This window comes from Balaenoptera ricei, chromosome 7 (genome assembly GCF_028023285.1).
Source record: "Balaenoptera ricei isolate mBalRic1 chromosome 7, mBalRic1.hap2, whole genome shotgun sequence".
NCBI classification, from domain to species: domain Eukaryota; kingdom Metazoa; phylum Chordata; class Mammalia; order Artiodactyla; family Balaenopteridae; genus Balaenoptera; species Balaenoptera ricei.
Window position 1 is genome coordinate 112,293,137 of NC_082645.1, and position 19,229 is coordinate 112,312,365.

A 19,229-nucleotide genomic window follows, 5' to 3' on the forward strand; every position below is an offset into this window, starting at 1 on the left:
TACATTTATAACTTTAACTTATGTTTACTTTCCTATTGGACCTAGAATTCTCCTTTGCCTTGGTCTTCAGATCAATTTTCCTCTTAATAGGTTATTTTATTGTTTAAGTACTTTTGTGGATAGTCACAAAGCCAACCCAAAGAGAGAGACTGCAAATAAACAAAAAAGTAAACCACAGCAGAGCTGGTATAAAGGATCAGTTCAGCCTTCCTTATGGAGGGTGAATGCAATTCTTCAGCCCCTTGCTCTCCTACTGAAATGAGAATATACACATGAATCAAGATTCTTCTTATTGTTATTGGTATCATAGCCTAAATTCCAAGAGGTCTGTCTTGATTATATGACCCCTGACACCACACCGTGGCATTTAACTAAAAATATTTCTTCAGTATTGAATGGGAAAAAACTATTTTTCATCTTATTGTGAATGATTTCATTTATATAGAGTCCCTGATCTGATGGATGTTTTTCTTTATTGAATTTACACTCACACAAATTGAAGTAACACCAGCAGATGTGGGCAGGTCCTATTATTCATTTTAATTAAATCTTATCTCACTAAATGTTTGCTGCTTTCCTGATTTTAACATTGAACAAAAGGCAGGTTATATCTAATAGATGTGTTTCTCCAGGATAATTAGAAAAGAATCATTCTAACAACTTCCAAAAGAAACTCATCAAACGATCTAACCCAGGGGTGGCAAAAGAATTAGCTAAGTTCACAGGCAAGGTGAATCTTGCTTGCTTGCTTGCTTGCTCAAACTGTTTTTATTAATCTATAATACTCTCATGAAGCCATTTCTTTTGGGTGATAATTTGATCCTCCAATTCTGAATCAGAGAAAATCTGAATACAAATTTTTAATGTAAAACACTAACACTGCTCATATCATCCTTTCAACAATTTCTTGGTTAGTATATTATATTTGAACGATTCTGATGCTTGAAGTTTCTTTTCTAATTCATTTATGACTCTTAGAATAGGATATCAGGTTTAGGTTCTTTATTGGAAAAAGAAAGGTATCGCATGCTTAATTCCCTAGAGCCTCAGGACTGCCGTCATCAGAGGGTGGTAATGAAATGTCCATGTCACAGGAAATCCTTGGGCTAGCACAGATTCATGCAAGTGCTGGGAAGAACCTTAATCTCACTTCCTGGTTCATGTGCACAGGCTTGATGAAGGCTGATACACCCAGCAGTGCTGTCATACAGGACAGTCCCCAGTGGAGAAGCCAATCTCAGATAGTTTTCTCTAATTATAATTTTTAAATGCTTGTGTTGGAAAGGAAAAAAATTCCATGAGCTAGCCCAAATTCCTGTCTTCTCTGAGAGCGGCATAAATAGGTTTTAGCTACAGAATGGGGCTCAAGGTCATTTATGGCATCAGATGAGCACTTCTAAGGCTTCTCAGACTCCTCTAAGATAAAACTAGTTTTGTTTATTTGGCATAACATCTGTCTCAGAAGTATGGCTCAAATGCCACCAGGCTCCCCTGTTTCTAAACTTAGGAAGAATTGAAAACCAAACACAAGACTCTGATTTGCTGACCAATCTGACAAATCTCACCTCCCCAAACCCAGGTCCCCCTCAGACCCAACACCTCCAGCTGGATTCTAGAATTACCTACTCTTCTCTCTCCTACTAAAATCAGCCCCTGACTAAGCTAAGTTATTCCAGTTTTAATGACGGATAGTACCTTAATGTGATACCAATTTAGGGGCATTTGCACTTAAATAGGAAATCACGGCCTTATTACGAGGAATTAAGCTCAAACACCAGGATTCCGGGCATCCCCACCAGGCTGGCGTGTCAAGGAAATTTGGGATGAAGGGACCTCCCTAGATATCCTTGAATCTTACACTAAGTCTACACTCCTAGCCCACCGTATTCTGTCCAACAGAATAGGCATAAATTGTACCAATGTCTAGCTATACTTTTATTTTTTAAAGCATTTTTAAAAAATTTCAGTTCAGAAGTAAAAATCCTCATAATTAAAAAAAAAAAAAAGGGGGCTTCCCTGGTGGCGCAGTGGTTGAGAATCTGCCTGCCGATGCAGGGGACACGGGTTCGAGCCCTGGTCTGGGAGGATCCCACATGCCGCGGAGCAACTAGGCCCGTGAGCCACAACTACTGAGCCTGCGTGTCTGGAGCCTGCGCTCCGCAACAAGAGAGGCCGCGATAGTGAGAGGCCCGTGCACCGCGATGAAGAGTGGCCCCCGCTTGCCGCAACTAGAGAAAGCCCTCGCGCAGAAACTAAGACCCAATACAGCCATAAATAAATAAAAATAAAAAAATTTAAATTACTTATTAAAAAAAAAAAGTATCTCCTACCACTACTGCTGGCTGGCAACTATGGTTTTGCTATTTTTTAGAAGACCCTCTTATCAGGGTTCCTCTTGGGCAACAATTATACACTCATGAGTATTTCTGGCTAAAATTGGTATTTGCCAACAATTTTGTTTTTTAACTGCAAAATTAAAAATACATTTAGCTAAGCAGCGCTTGGAAACAATGGGTAAGAAGTAAAACAAACAGCTGATTGCCCATTTCTGTGGCCAACTGCACCCCTCTTGTCACAGCACAGATCTTAAAGACAAAATAAAACAGAAAACACTGGTATGTAAAGCATATGCTGGTGACTTGGATTCAAAAACTCAAGTATCAAGTTTTTCCCAACAATTCTCCTTTAAAATGAGAACCCTGAGAAGGAAATTAAACGTGAGTCTAGCCCCAAATGGTTACCGCTGAAGTCAGTTAAAATCTGTTGTATAGGCCAGAAACATTCCCGGGTAGTTCAAAAGAGGATGAGGGGAAGCAGAGACGTCCTAGGATAACAGGGTCGAAATGCCAAGTGCAACAAGGATCACAGGAAGGTGGCTCTCGATGGAGGCAACAGATGCCACTTTTATGGTCTGTGTACCATGTCACCTTGTATTTGCAAAGCACTTTACAAAATGCTTGCGCATATAGGATCCCATTTTAAATTCCATTACGATTTTCTCCAGCACCTCTACAGGCCTGTACTCCTAAGGTCTCCCATGCACCACGGCCCTGTGATATGGACACTTCATGTTGCCCAATATCGGACAGGGATACTGAGGCTCTAGGGAATTAAGTGATGCCATTTGAGTAAGTGCCAGAGTCAGATCTTGACTCCTGAACTGCCCCGTGTCCACTGGCCTCCACCGGGCCACAAAGCCTCCCACTTCATCAGAATGGTCTATACAAACGCAGAAGCCCACACTGACATCGCCTGGACCGGGTGCAGACACCATGTGCTCTCTTTAAGCGCATAGATATTTGGTGCAGCCTTGAATTCTCTCTCCAGCTAGATGGCAATAATAATAAGGCTCCATGGGCTTCTCAGTGATCTAGACAAAACTAAAATGCTAGTACCTTTGGAAGTACTACAAAATTTTAAAACTTCAACCCTTACTAAAATTAAGTCAACCCAAGAGCCTCAATATCCCCATCCAAAAATTCCAGTGAGGAAAATGTCACGTCACAGGACATGAGTGGAAGATCCTTCCTACCAGGAAACAGCAGTGGAACTGATGTCTCATTAGCATCTGGTGAATTTCAACAAAGCTAAATGGAATGCAGTATTTCTGATTAAATTGCAAAATGAATTGTCCTTATGATAGAAATAGAAGAATAATATTATACTAATCTAAATAAGGAAGTTGCTAAAATAAATTAGAATGTATTACTTATTTTAGCAACTTGAAACAGCCCTCAGGCAAAAGTCAAATTTGGGTGCTGCTTCTGATCTTAGGCGTCACAATATGATATCTTTTTTTTATCCCCCAAACCTTCCACGTGTGGAGAAATCCTTAAAATAGAAGATCAAACTTTGGTTTAAAAATCAATGAAAACAATTCAAGCTAAAAGAAGGGTGACCAGATTCCAGTACAAGTTCGCACAGTCTGTGACCCTGGCCTGTAGAGCAGCCCTTCCTTAACCTAATCCAAGTTCTAACTAACCCCACGCATCTTCCATTCCAGACCCCTACAAAACTTCTGCAGCAAACTGTGCTTTCATCACTTCAGCAGCTGCTTTCATGACATAAAACCCATTCCTTTAATATGTTAGTTTTCACTAACCATTAATGTCTCTTGCATCAATGTTTAATTTTCTTGATTTATAGGACTTTGTTCAATTCTCTGCTACTGACACCACTTGATGGTGATTACCTGATATACTTTGCTTACCAGCACTGAAACATACACTAAATCAAACTGAGACCAGATAATAACGAAGAAAAGGATAGAGATAAAAATGTAACAAAGAAAACATATAAAGAAATGGAAAAGGTTAATAGGAAAGACAAACCAAAAACACACCAGTGAATCAGGGAAAACACTTATTGAATTATAATGCGGAGATAGAAGGAAGGGAGAAAAGTGAAATGTTTTAAGTTTTTCTACAGCTATAGACCTAAACACATGTGCATGATTATTTTGAGAAAATATAAATAATATTGTATAAGTTGCTATGGGTATTTCCTCTGTTCATGTGCTTCATATTCCCCAGTCTCCCGCCAAAACGTTGTGACCGTGTGAAAGCAAGATGTGTAAATGACAGTTCTGATGTCCTGCATAATAATGACCTTTGAATTCCGAACAGCTCTGGAACTTTCCACATTTGCCGGGGCCTCTGCTGACTCCTGGAAGATGATCACACTAGCATCCTCTGCACCCCTCCCTCCACACTGGAGCCCTAAATGTCCCTGCACATAACACACAGTCACCTCTGTCTGAGGCTAAGACACAGCTCAAATCTTCTGCCCAGAACTGTGTGGAAACCAACCACAGGCGTATAGAAGGCTGTCGATTGCATGCGCAGCGATGAGCCCAAGGGGACTGCAGTAAACTTGTTCTGCTTCTCCATACAGAGCAGCTGTTGTATTCCAGGGAGAGTTCTCTCATTCCCTTCCAAGCCAGTCTCTCCATCCTTTATTGACCTGGAGATAGCCTGTTTAACTGCAGAATTATCATTGATCTAGAAATTCTCCTCCAGTGTGAACTTGGAAAGGACGCATGCTTGTGACTCAATTAAATGCTGATCTTAGCCTCCAAAAGCCCATTATGTGAAAGGAAGTTGAGCACAGAATGAGTTCCCCGTTGCTGATGAGTAAAAGACACACAGGTTTGGGCCAGGTTTCTTGGGACTATTCTTGGAGTACAAGGAAAAGGCAGTCTGAGGGAAGAAAGCCATACGATGGCTCATGGCAGTCTGACAGGTGTTGGGGTCATGCCTGTCCTACCCCTTCCCCATGGAGATGGTGGGTTCCTGGTCAGTTTCCAGTCGAGGCAAGATTAGGGTACGGTCTTCTCTGAATCTGCTTTATCTCACATTCCCTAGAAATAAACCAAGCTTCTAAATGGTTTTCATGCCAATGATAAGCTGGGATTAAGCAGATATGCCAGCACTGACCTGGCCTAGACCAGTATTCAAGGTGGCCCAGGCAAGCAGAATCACCTGCCTCCAATCTAGAGGCAAAACAATCCGGAATCCCCAGGGGCTGCTGTTCCTGAACTCGGCCACATGATGTCTGCAATTATTTCTTCTGCTGTAACCAAGACTGTGCCTCTTATAATCTCCTGCACAAAGGGATATAACTGGAATTCGGCTTTGATGGGAAAAATCAAAAATGTTTTTCAAAGACGTAAAGCACGTAATACGATTTTTAAAAAAACTCTATCAACAGCATTAGTTACTAGGAAAATGCAAATCAAAAACACAGTGAGCTACCACTTCACACACACTAGGATGGCAAGGATTAATTTAAAAAAACACCCAGAAAATAGCAAGTGTTGGTGAGTATGTGGAAAACTTTAAGCCCTCATGTATCGCTGGTAAGAATGTAAAGGGGTTTGGCCACTGTGGAAAACAATTTGGTGGTTCCTCCAAAAGTTAAGCATAGAATTACCATATGACCCAACAACTCCACTCCTTAGATAAACACCCAAAAGAACTGAAAACAGGTACTCAAGCAAATCCCTGTACATGCACGTTCATAGCGGCGCTAATCACAACTGCCAAAAGCCAGAAATGTTCCAAATGTCCAACAATGGTAGTTGGATAAATAAATTGTGGTATATCCATACAATGTAATATTATGCAGTCATAAAAAGGAATGAAGTACTGATACATGCTACAACACGGATGAACTGGAAAACATGATGCTCAGTGAAAGAAGCCACACACAAACGGTCACATGTTGTATGATTCCATTTATATGAAACCAAGAATAGGTATATCCGTAGAGAGAAAATGCAGATTGCCAGGGAGTTGGGGAAGGAATGGAGGGTGACCGCTTATTGAGAACAGCATTCCTTTCGGGGTGATAAAAATGTTCTGGAACTAGATAAAAGTCCTGGTTGCAAAAACATTGTGAATGTACTAAATGCCACTCAATTGCTCACATTAAAATGGTTAATTTTATATTACATGAATTTCACATCAATTAAATAAAACCTAGTTTTAAAAGCTCTGTCAAGCCTGCACCTGACATCATTTGACTCACTTTTCTGAAGCCCTCCACACCTCTCCTGATTCCATCTCCTCCAGGACCTTCGCCCATTAATTACACCCCACCTACCTACTCTCACATCTGTCCGTTTCTTGCCTTCAGCCTATGCCAGTTCAATGTATCCACCACTCTATAAGCAAAAACTCTTCTTTTGACCCAATCTTCCACTCAGGATACCATCCCACTCTCTCCCCCGCCATTCAACGCCAAGCTTATCAAAAAGGCAAGGCACGCCGGTTCTCCAAGCTTTTCTTGCTCCCTGTAATCCAGCCTCCCCACCCCCCGACCATCACCGTCCTCCCAACCGCAAGATCCAGGCGTGAATTCTGCAGCCTCTCCTCTCCAGGCGAGCAGGTCAATTTTCAGAAAGACAATCGCTCCATTTCCTTGATCCTCTTTACTATCTATAAAGCTTGCCACAGTGTTTAACAGAAAGGTTGATTTCAGCCGCTTTAGAAGATTTCTGTTATTTTAATTAGGCAGCTTTCACTTTATGTTTTTAACAGGATTTTAGGGACTGTTCAATTTGTTTTTGATGTGGCTCTTTGCCGGCTGCTGGCAGAGAAGGAAGAAGAGAGAAGGAGGGAAGAGAAGAGCCTCTGCCTTGGGGACCCGGGGGCAGTGGACTGCTGATCCCAGGGTGGGCATTGGGGGTGAGGGACGTCAAGGAGCAGACAAAGACGGAGAACTCGTCAAACTGGCTCTGAGCAAACTGAACCAGTGTTGTCACAAAGAAGCCATCTCCACGGAGGAGGTTCAAAAGTTACAAAGTGCTTTCTTTCCAAAATCAAAGAGAAAAAACAGAATTGTCCCAAACTAAACTGGAGTGTTCAGAAAAATAAGTTAAAAGTGCAGAAAGCAAATAAGGAGGTCCAGAGAAAAAAGTTAGCGGGAAAGCTTGGACCAGACAAGGGTTCTCAAAATGTGGCTTCCAGACCTCAGGAGAAGGGGCCCGAGACCCTATCAGGGGGTTGCCAACTAAAACTTGTCACTCGCCATCTGGCACTACAAGGATGAAGTCACTAACCACTGCCGCCACTGACCTTCAGCACACTCCGAAAGGAGTTTGGGGTGGAGATCAGGAAGGAGGCACTCTGTGCTCTGGGAAGAACTGGCACAACAGGCCTTCATAGTCAGATATTTTCAGGAGAAGATTCTCTGAGCCCAATTTTTCTCTAGAAAAGCACTAAAATCATTCACAGAGACATGTGGTCCTCGTGACTAGCATCAACCTTCTGCCAAAATACGTGCTTGATTGCACGGATCCCCCTTCACCAAAAATCACATATTTACTGACCTCTCCCCTACCTCTTCGGAGCACTTCCTCAGAGCTCTCTGAGAGGCTGTCTCCCGGGCCACAGTCCTCATTTTGCCCCCCGTAAAACCTAACTCACAACTCTCACGTTGCGCATTTTTTTTTTCAGTCGACAGAGTTCACAAGGTCAAAACTATCTCATAATAATAGGAAAACACAGGGTGCCTTTTTCACTCTGTTGATGCAAACACAATGGTGAGAAACCACTGATACCTTCCTACACGCCAAAGCCGTGTCTTTGCAGCAACGATCTCTGAATCTTCAGCATCTTCAGGCATTTTGCAGGGAGAGGGGGGAAAAAGCCAGTCTCACTTAGAATGCCCTGGATGAGGCAATCAGAATTAAAATTTTATGAAACCTCAACGGTGAACGCACGTCTTTTTTTTAACATTCCCTGTCATGAAATGGAAGGTCTGCACGCAGCACGCCCGCTGCCCACAAATGCCCAGGAGCTGCCTCGGGAAACCCACTCGCGGGATTGTTATAGCCACGGCCTAACTGTCTCATTTTTCATGGAAAACCTTTCATCCTTGAAACAATGACTAACAGACAAAGTATTGTTATGCAGACTTGGCTCTCTGGCAGATATTTTCTCTCCAACGAACAAAGCGAGCCAGTCACTTTAAGGAAAACAACCAACAGTTTTTGTTATCAGAGATAAAATTTGAACTTTTAAGGAAAAATTAGAATTTTGGAAAACATTTATCTTCCATTATAAGCTTGACAGATTACCAATTCTTTTTTTTTTTTTTAATTTTTTTTTTTTAATTTATTTATTTTTATGGCTGTGTTGGGTCTTCGTTTCTGTGCGAGGGCTTTCTCCAGTTGTGGCAAGCGGGGGGCCACTCTTCATCGCAGTGCGCGGGCCTCTCACTATCGCGGCCTCTCGTTGCGGAGCACAGGCTCCAGACGCGCAGGCTCCAGACGCGCAGGCTCAGTAGTTGTGGCTCACGGGCCTAGTCGCTCCGCGGCATGTGGGATCTTCCCAGACCCGGGTTCGAACCCGTGTCCCCTGCATTGGCAGGCAGACTCTCAACCACTGCGCCACCAGGGAAGCCCCCGATTACCAATTCTTAAAGACTCTTCTGATGAGATTGGTGGTGATATCAATCACGGATGTGATTTCTTGTTATTGTATTATGAAATGTGTCAATATTCGGAAGCTCTGTATAACTCCAATATTTTCCAAATGACCAATGTGTTATGTTATGAAAATCACTCATGGTTAGAAGATCCAAACGGCAAGACATACCAATGGATTTTAATGTAACAGACAGCAACAGCATTAATATGGTCCAGATCCCACATAAAATTAACCTCTAAGAATCTGTCACTTGTCTAGTTTTGAAGTATTTTCAAGAAAAATATCCACAGGGCTTCCCTGGTGGCGCAGAGGTTAAGAATCCGCCTGCCAATGAAGGGGACACAGGTTCGAGCCCTGGTCTGGGAAGATCCCACATGCTGCGGAGCAACTAAGCCTGTGTGCCACAACTACTGAGCCCACATGCCAAGAGCCCGTGCTCCACAACAAAAGAAGCCACCGCACTGAGAAGCCCACGTGCCACAACGAAGAATAGCCCCCGCTCGCCGCAACTAGAGAGAGCCTGCGTGCATCAACGAAGACCCAACGCAGCCAAAAAAATAAATAAATAAAATAAATAAATTTATTTTTTAAAAAAGAAAAATATCCAAAATTATCTGAAAAGGCTATTAAAACACTTCTCCTTTTTCCAACTAAATATCTGTGTGAGACTGTATTTTCTTCCTATACTTCAACCAAAACAACACATTGCAATAGACTGAATGTAAAAGCAAATGGAAAAATCCAGCTTTTTTCTTCTTTTAAGCCAGACGTTAAAGAGACTTGTAAAAACAAAAACAACGCCTCGCTTCTCACTAAATTTTTTTGCTTTGGAAAACAGTTACTTTTCATTAAACAGGTGTTATTTTTGTTAACATGTGATGGGTCTATTAATTAAATGAAATAATAAATATTTTAATTCCTCAGTTTTAATTTAATGCAGTAAATGTCAACAGAAACAGCCCAATAAACAAAAGCTCTTTGGGTTCCTCAGTAATTTCTAAGAATGGAAAGGAGTCCCGAGACCAAAAAGTCAGAAAACCACTGGGTTAGTTTGGTACATAAAACTACAAACGTTGCATCCAGTGGACAAATCCTCAAGTGAGTCTGTAACTCGGTAGGTAGAAAAATGGGCCAAGATCTAAAGAAAAAGGACAAGGGAGGCCAGTGGGGAGCTATTTTGGGCCAGGAGGGCCAGGAGATTTCAAATAATACCATGTAGAAACCCCTAACTCCGTGTGCCATTAAGACACGTTAGTAACATACACCCAGGGCTCTCCGGTGCCTCTGTCTGGTTTGGGGAAAGTTATGCTGCACTAACCCCTAACACGTGACTGTCACTCCAAACCACCTAACACTCCACAAGTGGGAAGGATAAACTGCAGAGCCATTCACCAAACTCACTCACTGATTCCTGAAACACAAGAGGATGTCGCAGAAAGAATGGGGCAAACACCAGAATCAAACCGAAGCTCTAATTTCCTCGACTTCAGGGAAACAGATGAGTCCATTCATACTTTAAAGCCATGCTAAGAACATGGTGGGGAACATTCAAAGGGTTTTTTCCTCCTCAAAATCTGAAAGCAGTACCAAATTGCCTCAAATGGTCACTGGCTAGATATTTAATTAGAGGCTGAGGAGGGTGATAATGTTTCAGAGGAGATTCGGGCATCAGGGGAAGGTCAAGTTCAGTGATTTCCAAAGCCAGTTTTCTGACTTTCGACATCAAGAGAGCAGAGACCCTGGTGGTTTTCCTCGCCCTGTTTTGCTGGGGTGAAGCTCCGTGCCTGATACATAGAGGTGCTCACAGAACATTGGATGAGGGATGGAAATGAGGAGAAATAAATGACTCTCCAAGATGGTAAGTGGAATGAACTCGTTTTTTGTGAGCAAGCGCGGCTGACAGTTTTCAGATCCCTGAAGAAGAGCGTGTTGTGCAGCCCCACCAGACGCCGGGGGCAAAGCCACTTAGCTGCGTTATTCCCAGGGGCTTCCACTCAGCTCACTGACTTACGGACTGAAAACTAGGACAAAAGGATAAGCATCTCAGGGAGAGGAAAGACAAGGAAAGCAAGCTCACCAAGCTCCAAAGAGATGTTTTTCTTCTCTCTGGAATAAAAGTCTAGTCAGAGCCTTATTTCTGTCTTCTAAAAGCTAGTCATTAAAATCTAAGAATAATAGTTATCTGTCTCCAATACAGAGTTATAGAATGAGTATCTGTCCTCTTTGTAAAGACTGAGAGTGTAATGAACAGATTGTAAAATCAGGGGCTGCAAAAAACAGTCCTGGAACTTTTTAATCTTCCAACTGGAACTTTATAAGTCCTGGGGATGTAATGTACAGCATGGTGACTGTAGTTAACAATACTGTGTTTTATGTCTGAAAGTTCTGAGAGAGTAGGCCTTTAAAGTTCTCATCACAAGAAAAAAAATTGCAACTATGTGGCGATGGATGGTAACTAAACTTATTGTGGTGATCATTTCACAATATATACATATATCGGATCATTTCGTTGTATACCTGAAAGTAATGCAATGTTACAAGTCAATTACACCTCTGTAAACCTGGAGGTGGGGGGTTGTAATCTAAAAGAACAGGTTTGGGGCTACGTGTAAAAGGCTGCCTGTCACACCTGCAGGGATTTTCTCTTTCCCTGTGTTCCTCATCTCACCCACACCGGGATTTTCTCAAACTTTGCTCTAGAATAAGAGTCCCAGAGAGCTTACTCCCCTATTGTATTTTATGCCGAAGAAAACCATGGGACCCAGGTTGCTGAATCTTCTAAGTCTCTTTGGAAGGTCTTGAGAGCAGTGACCTCTAATGTCTTGGTTGATTTCCATGGCATTTCACAAGGTTAGCGGCATCTCATCTCAGGCCCCACCCCAGACCCACTGGTCCAGATCTGCACTTTTAACAAGATTCCCACATGTGCACATTAAACTTGGAGAAGTGCTGAACCAACAGGTCATGAGGTCAAATCATCTCAACCTGATGATGCCTGATTCTTCCCTGTGGTAAACGTAAAACTTTATGTGAAGATGCTAAACAGGTACTAAGACTCACACTGAAATGCTGAAGGTCCCGCTAGAGGCCACACTGCCCAGCAGGGGGAGCCCTGGAGCAAAAGTCCAGAAATCTCCCTTCATTCTCCTCCTGCCTCTACTATGAATTAGCTCTTGGGCTTTGGGCACATAGCTTAAATCTCCCTTAGACCTCGGTTTCCTGGTGTTTAAAACAAAACAGGTGAAGAGGCCTCTAAAATCACCCTCCACTCTAAATGTTATGACCCTAGAAACGTCACCAGTGATATAATCCTCACCCTAACATATTTGGAATGCCAACAGCCAATAATGCCTCTATAACTGTCTGTTAGCATGGGGAGATACATTTCAACCTTCTGGGAAATGCTGATGCCAAATAGAAACTTGACAAAACATCTATCTTTTGGGACATAATTTCACAATTTTTAAAAATAATTTATAATAAATGACTCAAAATGTTGTCATATTTTTGTGGCAGGCAAAGATATGATCATCCTTCTGTCTGTAACATAAAAGGCAGCAATGGTTCTTTAATTACATGAGCACCAAAAATTATAATTTAGACACAAGTCTGTGAAATTCTAGACGAGCTGATCCTTGACCATTGAAACAGCAACAATTGGGCTGAACTTAATATTTTTTTTCTGTTTGCCTATTTCCAAGTTTTAGATAATTTTTTCTTTTTATTTATTTTTTTTAACATCTTTATTGGAGTATAATTGCTTTACAATGATGTGTTAGTTTCTGCTTTATAACAAAGTGAACCAGCTACACATATACATATATCCCCATATCCCCTCCCTCTTGTGTCTCCCTCCCACCCTCCATATCCCACCCTTCTAGGTGGTCACAAAGCACCGAGCTGATCTCCCTGTGCTATGTGGCTGCTTCCCACTAGCTATCTGTTTCACATTTGGTAGTGTATATATGTCCATGCCACTCTCTCACTTCGTCCCAGCTTACCCTTCCCCCTCCTGTCCTCAAGTCCATTCTCTATGTCTGTGTCTTTATTCCTGTCCTGCCTCTAGTGAACTTACTTTTATGATCTCTGTATTTAGTCTGTTTCTAATATTTATTATTCTATTTTTGTTATCCATAAAAGTACTTTCTCTCTCAAAGGCCCACAAAGTGGTTTCTGCAAGTATAATCTGTGGGAGAAATCACCCATCTTTTATTAGCAAATAAATGTATCTCAGACACCTTCATTTTGGCATTAAGCATCTATACTCTGGCTCAGAAGCTTTTAATGAGCGTTGTCAATAAGCTATTTGTTCAGTCAAGAGAAGGGTTCCCCTTCCCTTAGAAGAATAAATTAGTCTTTTTTTCTGTCATGTCACTAACCAGTGGCTCATCAAGTATTTTCCCATCCACTAGTGTGCTACTCTGACCCTCTCTTGCTGTGTTTTGTTCCCTACTTAAAGGAGAAATTCCTCTCCAGTGTTGGCAGAACCATGGGGGACCTAACCCCACTATATACCGAACAGAACTTTTAAAAGCAACTTCACACTCTGATTGTCAGCTGCTATTTTAATGCTCAAAAGTATACATTGAATGCCTTTCTTTTGATGCTTTGATGGGCTTTCTCATCTATGCTGTCACCCCATTTCTTTCTCACAACCCTACCAGGTCTCAGGCCCTTTTCAAGGTCTCATGAAGGCCTTTTTATTCACACTGATGATGGTGGAAGAATTAGCTCTCAGAGAAGTGATGGACGAAAGAATATGACATCTATTTCTGCCCCCCGGCACGTTGCTACTTCCTAACCTAAAGAGGAGTTCGCCAATGGTTTCAAACCAAGAAAAGAATGGCATCAAAGATTCCATTTGTTCAAATTATTCTGACCTATTTCTTTTTTAAATGATAGGGAAAGGATTGGCAATACTGCTTAAAATGCGCCTAAGGGGTTCCAGCAACATTCTGGATCACACAGTCTGTGAGAAGGCCTTAGATCAGAAAATATATTCTGATTCATGAGTTTATAAAACAAATACACCACGTCCTTTTCATGTTCCCGTATTTACCAAACATATAACCCAAATTACATATCTAACTGAAAACCTAGAGGACTGGTTTCCCATCACATCTTTGGTCTTTTATTTATTCTGTTCATTTAGTTCATAGGCAGTTTTTGAGCATCTCCCATGCAGAAAGCACCTTGCTAGTTGTTAGAATGGATACCAAGGGGACCAGATGTGACTCCTAATGTCAAGGAACTCACCATCGGAGACGCCCCTGGGAAACTCCCAATGATCCCACGTCTGAGCTGGATGTTTCCCTGGGCTCCCAGGACACACCTACCAGGCTCTCCCAAAGCACACATTCCCAGTGCTCTAATCCATGATTTAGTGTCCAGCTCCCAGCTCCCGAACCTCCCAGCTCCTTCCCAAAGGGCATGTCATATATGAGCAAACGTGCATCCCCCAGAGCCTAGGGCAGTACCAGGCACATGACAAGCAGTGACTCTGCCCAGGAAGTGGCGTGTGAACTAAAGTGAACACAAATAATAATGCATGTATGAAACAGAAGCATAAACCAAATGCATGTGTCTCATAAGAAAAATAAAATGTATGGGGCTTGAGAGGAGGGAGTTTGCACTGGGTGATGAGGGACAGCTTCCAGAAGTAAAAAGATTTTGAGCTGAGCCTGAAATATATTTGGGCAGGTGGGAGGGCAGGGGGCAGAGTGCAGCTGAGCATTCCAGATGGAGGAAACAGCACGAGCAAAACCAGGGAGATGCGAGAGAGGAATCGGGGCGGGGAGGGCGGGATGTGCAGGGGTTGAGAGAGGGGCTGAGGCTGGAAGCTGGAAGGGGTGACCAGGCGCCCAACTCACGGCTGGCTCGTCACTCTGCTCTGTGAGTCAGAGCTGAAATAAACAAACCTCAGAAACGGGAATTTACTGGGAGCCCTACCAAAGAGGCAAAAGCTTTTGAAAAAGGGAAAAAGATGGAGAGGCATGCTGATAGGAGACAGACAGGCTCCTGGAAGGATAGTGTCCCCTACCTAGACCACATGGGGTGTAGAGCAAGGACAGCAGGTGTTATCAGGCAATAGATAAAGCAACCGGTTCAGGCCAATGACTTATTTCTAAACCCAACCTAACCGGAAACACTCATCTGTAGGAAGACTAGGACTTCCTAGGGCTTGAGCCTTTGCCTTCCAAGAGTAGGGAGGGAGGTCACAGAAGGTCAGGAATCTTCGGAAGCCAACATTCCAGCGCTCTGCTCATGCATGGGCCCACACCTCGAGACAAAACTAAGCCACCGGCTCTAGAAGGGATTAAGAATGGCTCCTTGCCGTGATGCCAGCTCAATTCTTTCTCAAAACAAAGTCTGAGTAGTCAGCTCTAGTTTCCCATCTAAACAGCCTAAGGATGATGGATTCAGAAGGCAAGCACTAGAGAGATTTCTAAGGAATCTTCTAAGAATGGAGGCCTGACCCCATTTACCTATCAATATAGACCAGGGCCAATGAATAGGAAAGCTTTGTGATATGGATTGAACCATTACATCACTTAACAGCATTTATCTTTCTTATTGACTTTGTGTGACCTTGAAATTATTAACAATGAAATCTTGGGAAAAAAATACGGTGCATATTTGCTTTAGGGAATCAGCAAGAATAGGAAGACAGTAAGCATGGCTCTTGAGACCTCTATTTCCAGAATTATGATCCACAGTCGACTTTTGCATCTAAACAGCCTAAGGATGATAGATTCAGAAGGCAAGCACCAGAGAGATTTCTAAGGAATCTTCTAAGAATGGAGGCCTGACCCCATTTACCTATCAATATAGACCAGGGCCAACGAATAGGAAAGCTTTGTGATATGGATTGAACCATTATATCACTTAACAGCATTTATCTTTTTTATTGACTTCGTGTGACCTTGAAATTATTAACAATGAAATCTTGGAATAAAAATATGGTGCGTATTTGCTTTAGGGAATCAGCAAGAATAGGAAGACGGTAAGCATGGCTCTTGAGACCTCTATTTCCAGAATTATGATCCACAGTTGACTTTTGCATCAGAATTGCCTGGTTGCCCAACAAAAGGCATCGTGATCTGAGTGGTGGGCCTGGAACAGGACTTTTGTCAAGGGCCTCAGGTAAATCTTAGGCAAAGTAAAATTTAAAGCCAGTCCTTTAACTTTGTTGGGCAAAAGATGCATTTGGGTAGAAAGGGAGCAATAATGAATCAGAGAAAAAAAGTGGAGAGAATCTTGTGATGGTTAATTTTATGTGTCAACTTGGCTGGGCCATAATGTTTAAATAATTGATCAAACATTATTCTGGATGTTTCTGTGAGGGTATGCTTGGATGAGATTTACATTTAAACCAGTGGATTTAGAGTAAAGCAGATTGCCCTCCATAATGAGGGTGGGCCTCATCCAGTCAGTTGAGGTCTGAATGGAACAAAAGGCTGACCTCCCCCAGCAAGAGGAATTCTGCCTTCAGACTTCACCTGCAACATCAGCTCTTCCTGGTTCACCAGCAGACTGTCTCTGTACTAGAACTTCAACTCTTCCCTGAGTCTCCAGCCCAGCAGCCTCCCTCATCAGATTTTGGATTCCCCAAGACTCCATAATGGTGGAGCCACAATGAACCAATTCCTCAAAATAAATCTCCTTAATTGATTGATTTACATATATGTGTGTGTGTGTGTGTGTGTGTATGCATGTACATATATATAATAAATATTAAAATTACATACATAAATTTTAAATCTATATATATATACACATAGATATCATATATATACATACAGAGAGAGAGAGAAAGAGAGATGTATCCTATTGATTCTATTTCTCTGGAGAACCCTGATTAATACACATCTCTTGCTCTTGAGAGACAGGGTCATGGAACCCAACTGGATCTAAAGAACGCTGAAGGCCCACACCAGCAAAGAGCCCTGACAGTCACCTATAAGGTAATTAAGGAATCATCAAATAGGCAGCAGCCGACCTTGGTGACAAAGTTCAAGAAGAAGTAGTGGTCAACAATCAAATTTTTTTCATAATGAGAAGATTAGAATCAATCCTTGTAACAAAAGCAGTTTTCAAATACTACAGTGTTATAGTTAACATTTAAAAAGACCTTCCCAGGTTGGTGGGATATCTAAGAACAGCAAGCAAAAGCTTTATCACAAACCACCCATCACTCAAAATTGTGAAATATCCTCCAGCCAAAGCACATCTAACAAAAGAGAAATGAGTCCCATTACAAAATGAGAGTAGTGTGAAAGTAACAGAATTGCTTTTATCTTGATGAATGATCTAACAAAAAGATATAAAAATGGCAAGAAACAATAAAATTAAACCACCAAATACAGTTCTTTTCGTTTTGTACGACAGAGTAGATTCTTGCATTAGGTGGAAGGCTGGACTACGTAACTCCTAATTTTGAGAAACAATAAAAAGAAAGAAACTTGAGAACAACAGTCTTTCATTGCTAGCAACAGCGTAAGCTGCTACAACAGCCAAAACAACAATTGCAGAAAACCACGGGACTCGAGTGGACACAGAAAAGATGCCCCGCCTTTCCATTCCCACTGCTGCCGTGGCTCTTCAACCCCTCACCGTCTTTTGGGGAACAGTAAGACCGGCCTCCAGATGTTTCTCATCAAGATGACAATGTGGCAGGTCTGTAAATGGACATGGCAATTCCAGCCTCATCATCTGCTTAGAGCCACCAGGGGTAATTATCATGTCTCAGGATGACTGGCCACAGTTTCCTTAAATTCACTGAAGGCAAAAGCAGGCTTTGACAGAATCAACAACAGCAGAGTTCTACACTTTAGAAGCACCTGGTGTGGAACTGGGAGGTAGGGGCAGGGGGCAGAGGGGTTATCTCAGGAAGGGGCGCTCGGGAGCTGGTACCCGTAACGGAGTTGTGCTGACATTAGCATGGATTCCAAGGCTTTTGAGTCATTTTCTCACAAAAAAACAAAGCACTCTGGCAATGTTTGCCAAGTTATGTGCCAGGTGCTTAATACTGCTACTGCCTTTGCAATGAGTCCATTCTGAGCTACCAGGCAGAGCCTCTTAGCTAGAGCTTTCACGCAGATGAGACCCCCGGGCAGGCTGGATGCCACCGACACGCATGTGTTAAGATAACAGGGTGACTGCTTTTCGGATGAAAGGGTCATCCGTTAGAAGAGAAAGCGCACATGCAGTCTCAACCACTGTGTCAGCCCGAGATTCTAAAGACAGCCCTCGGTTCTTCGTTGAAGACATTTCTCTTTCACCAGTATGATCTTTTCAAGGGCTAATCGGGCCGCAGAATTGTTCACTGGGAATAGTAAGAATGAATTTGGGCAAGACCCGTGTGCCTCCGCTCTGCAGCCTCGCTTGGAGGGTCTGACCTCTTCCACCTCGAGCAGGTGGCATTCCTCAGCCTCTCACGTTCACCTCTTCTAGAACCTCCTTATCCGATAAGCTCCCCACTCCTTCCATCTGACATAGCTTGAATCTCCTAATCAGATAAGTTCCCCACTGCTTCCACGTTTTTGTACCCCTCCCTAGCCTTGATGGTCATAGACGAACACTCAATATCCTTTACGTTGTTTATTTTTGCATAGAATGAGTTGATAAATAAAGCTTCCCCTCAGGACAGAAAAGAGGCAAGTCCAAGTTGGCCGAGACAGAAGAAAACGGGATCTGCTGGGCAGGCTCGGCTTGCGAAGGAAATCTCACGCTTCGCCTCCTGGCTTCACGCCGGTCACTCTCCCTTCCCCCAGGGATTTGGTTGTGGCTTTGGTTTACCCTCGTGCCCCTTTTCAAAGATTTATCAGAAATTATCATCCCTGCTACTTTCTTGGGTTCCTAACCACATTCTGCCCCCTACAGGGGATATCTTACGAGACAATGGTATATTTAAGCCCCTGCAGTATTACACCTAAGACACAGGTTTCCCAAGACAACATGAGCAGTACTTGAAAGTGTCTTCAACAGCCCTTTTGTCCATTAGCCCCAGACCTCTCACTTGTCTAAGTTCACACCACTGTTACTGCACGTGCTGACATTACCACAAGGAGGTGTCACCAAAGAAGATTTACCTGTGTTACCCTTCAAACTGGTCTAAAATAAACCATGCTCTTTGGGGATTTGGAGAACCCACTTTCACGTAGCACGAACCTCAATACAAATATGTGTAGAACTGGGGAGAGGGGAATGGAGAAAAAGATGCAGGCAGGAGTTGGACGTAGCAAGTGGTGAGAGGGATGGGCGTCCCCTAATGGAACAGGGCCCCTGGTAAGGTGC

At 42.7% G+C, this 19,229-nt stretch overlaps 1 protein-coding gene across 1 annotated transcript in view; it reads right to left on the bottom strand.

Annotated features, from left to right (window-relative positions):
- DNER (delta/notch like EGF repeat containing) overlaps positions 1 to 19,229 on the bottom strand; it is a 322,853-nt gene that overhangs the window by 140,444 nt on the left and 163,180 nt on the right. The window lies entirely within an intron of this gene.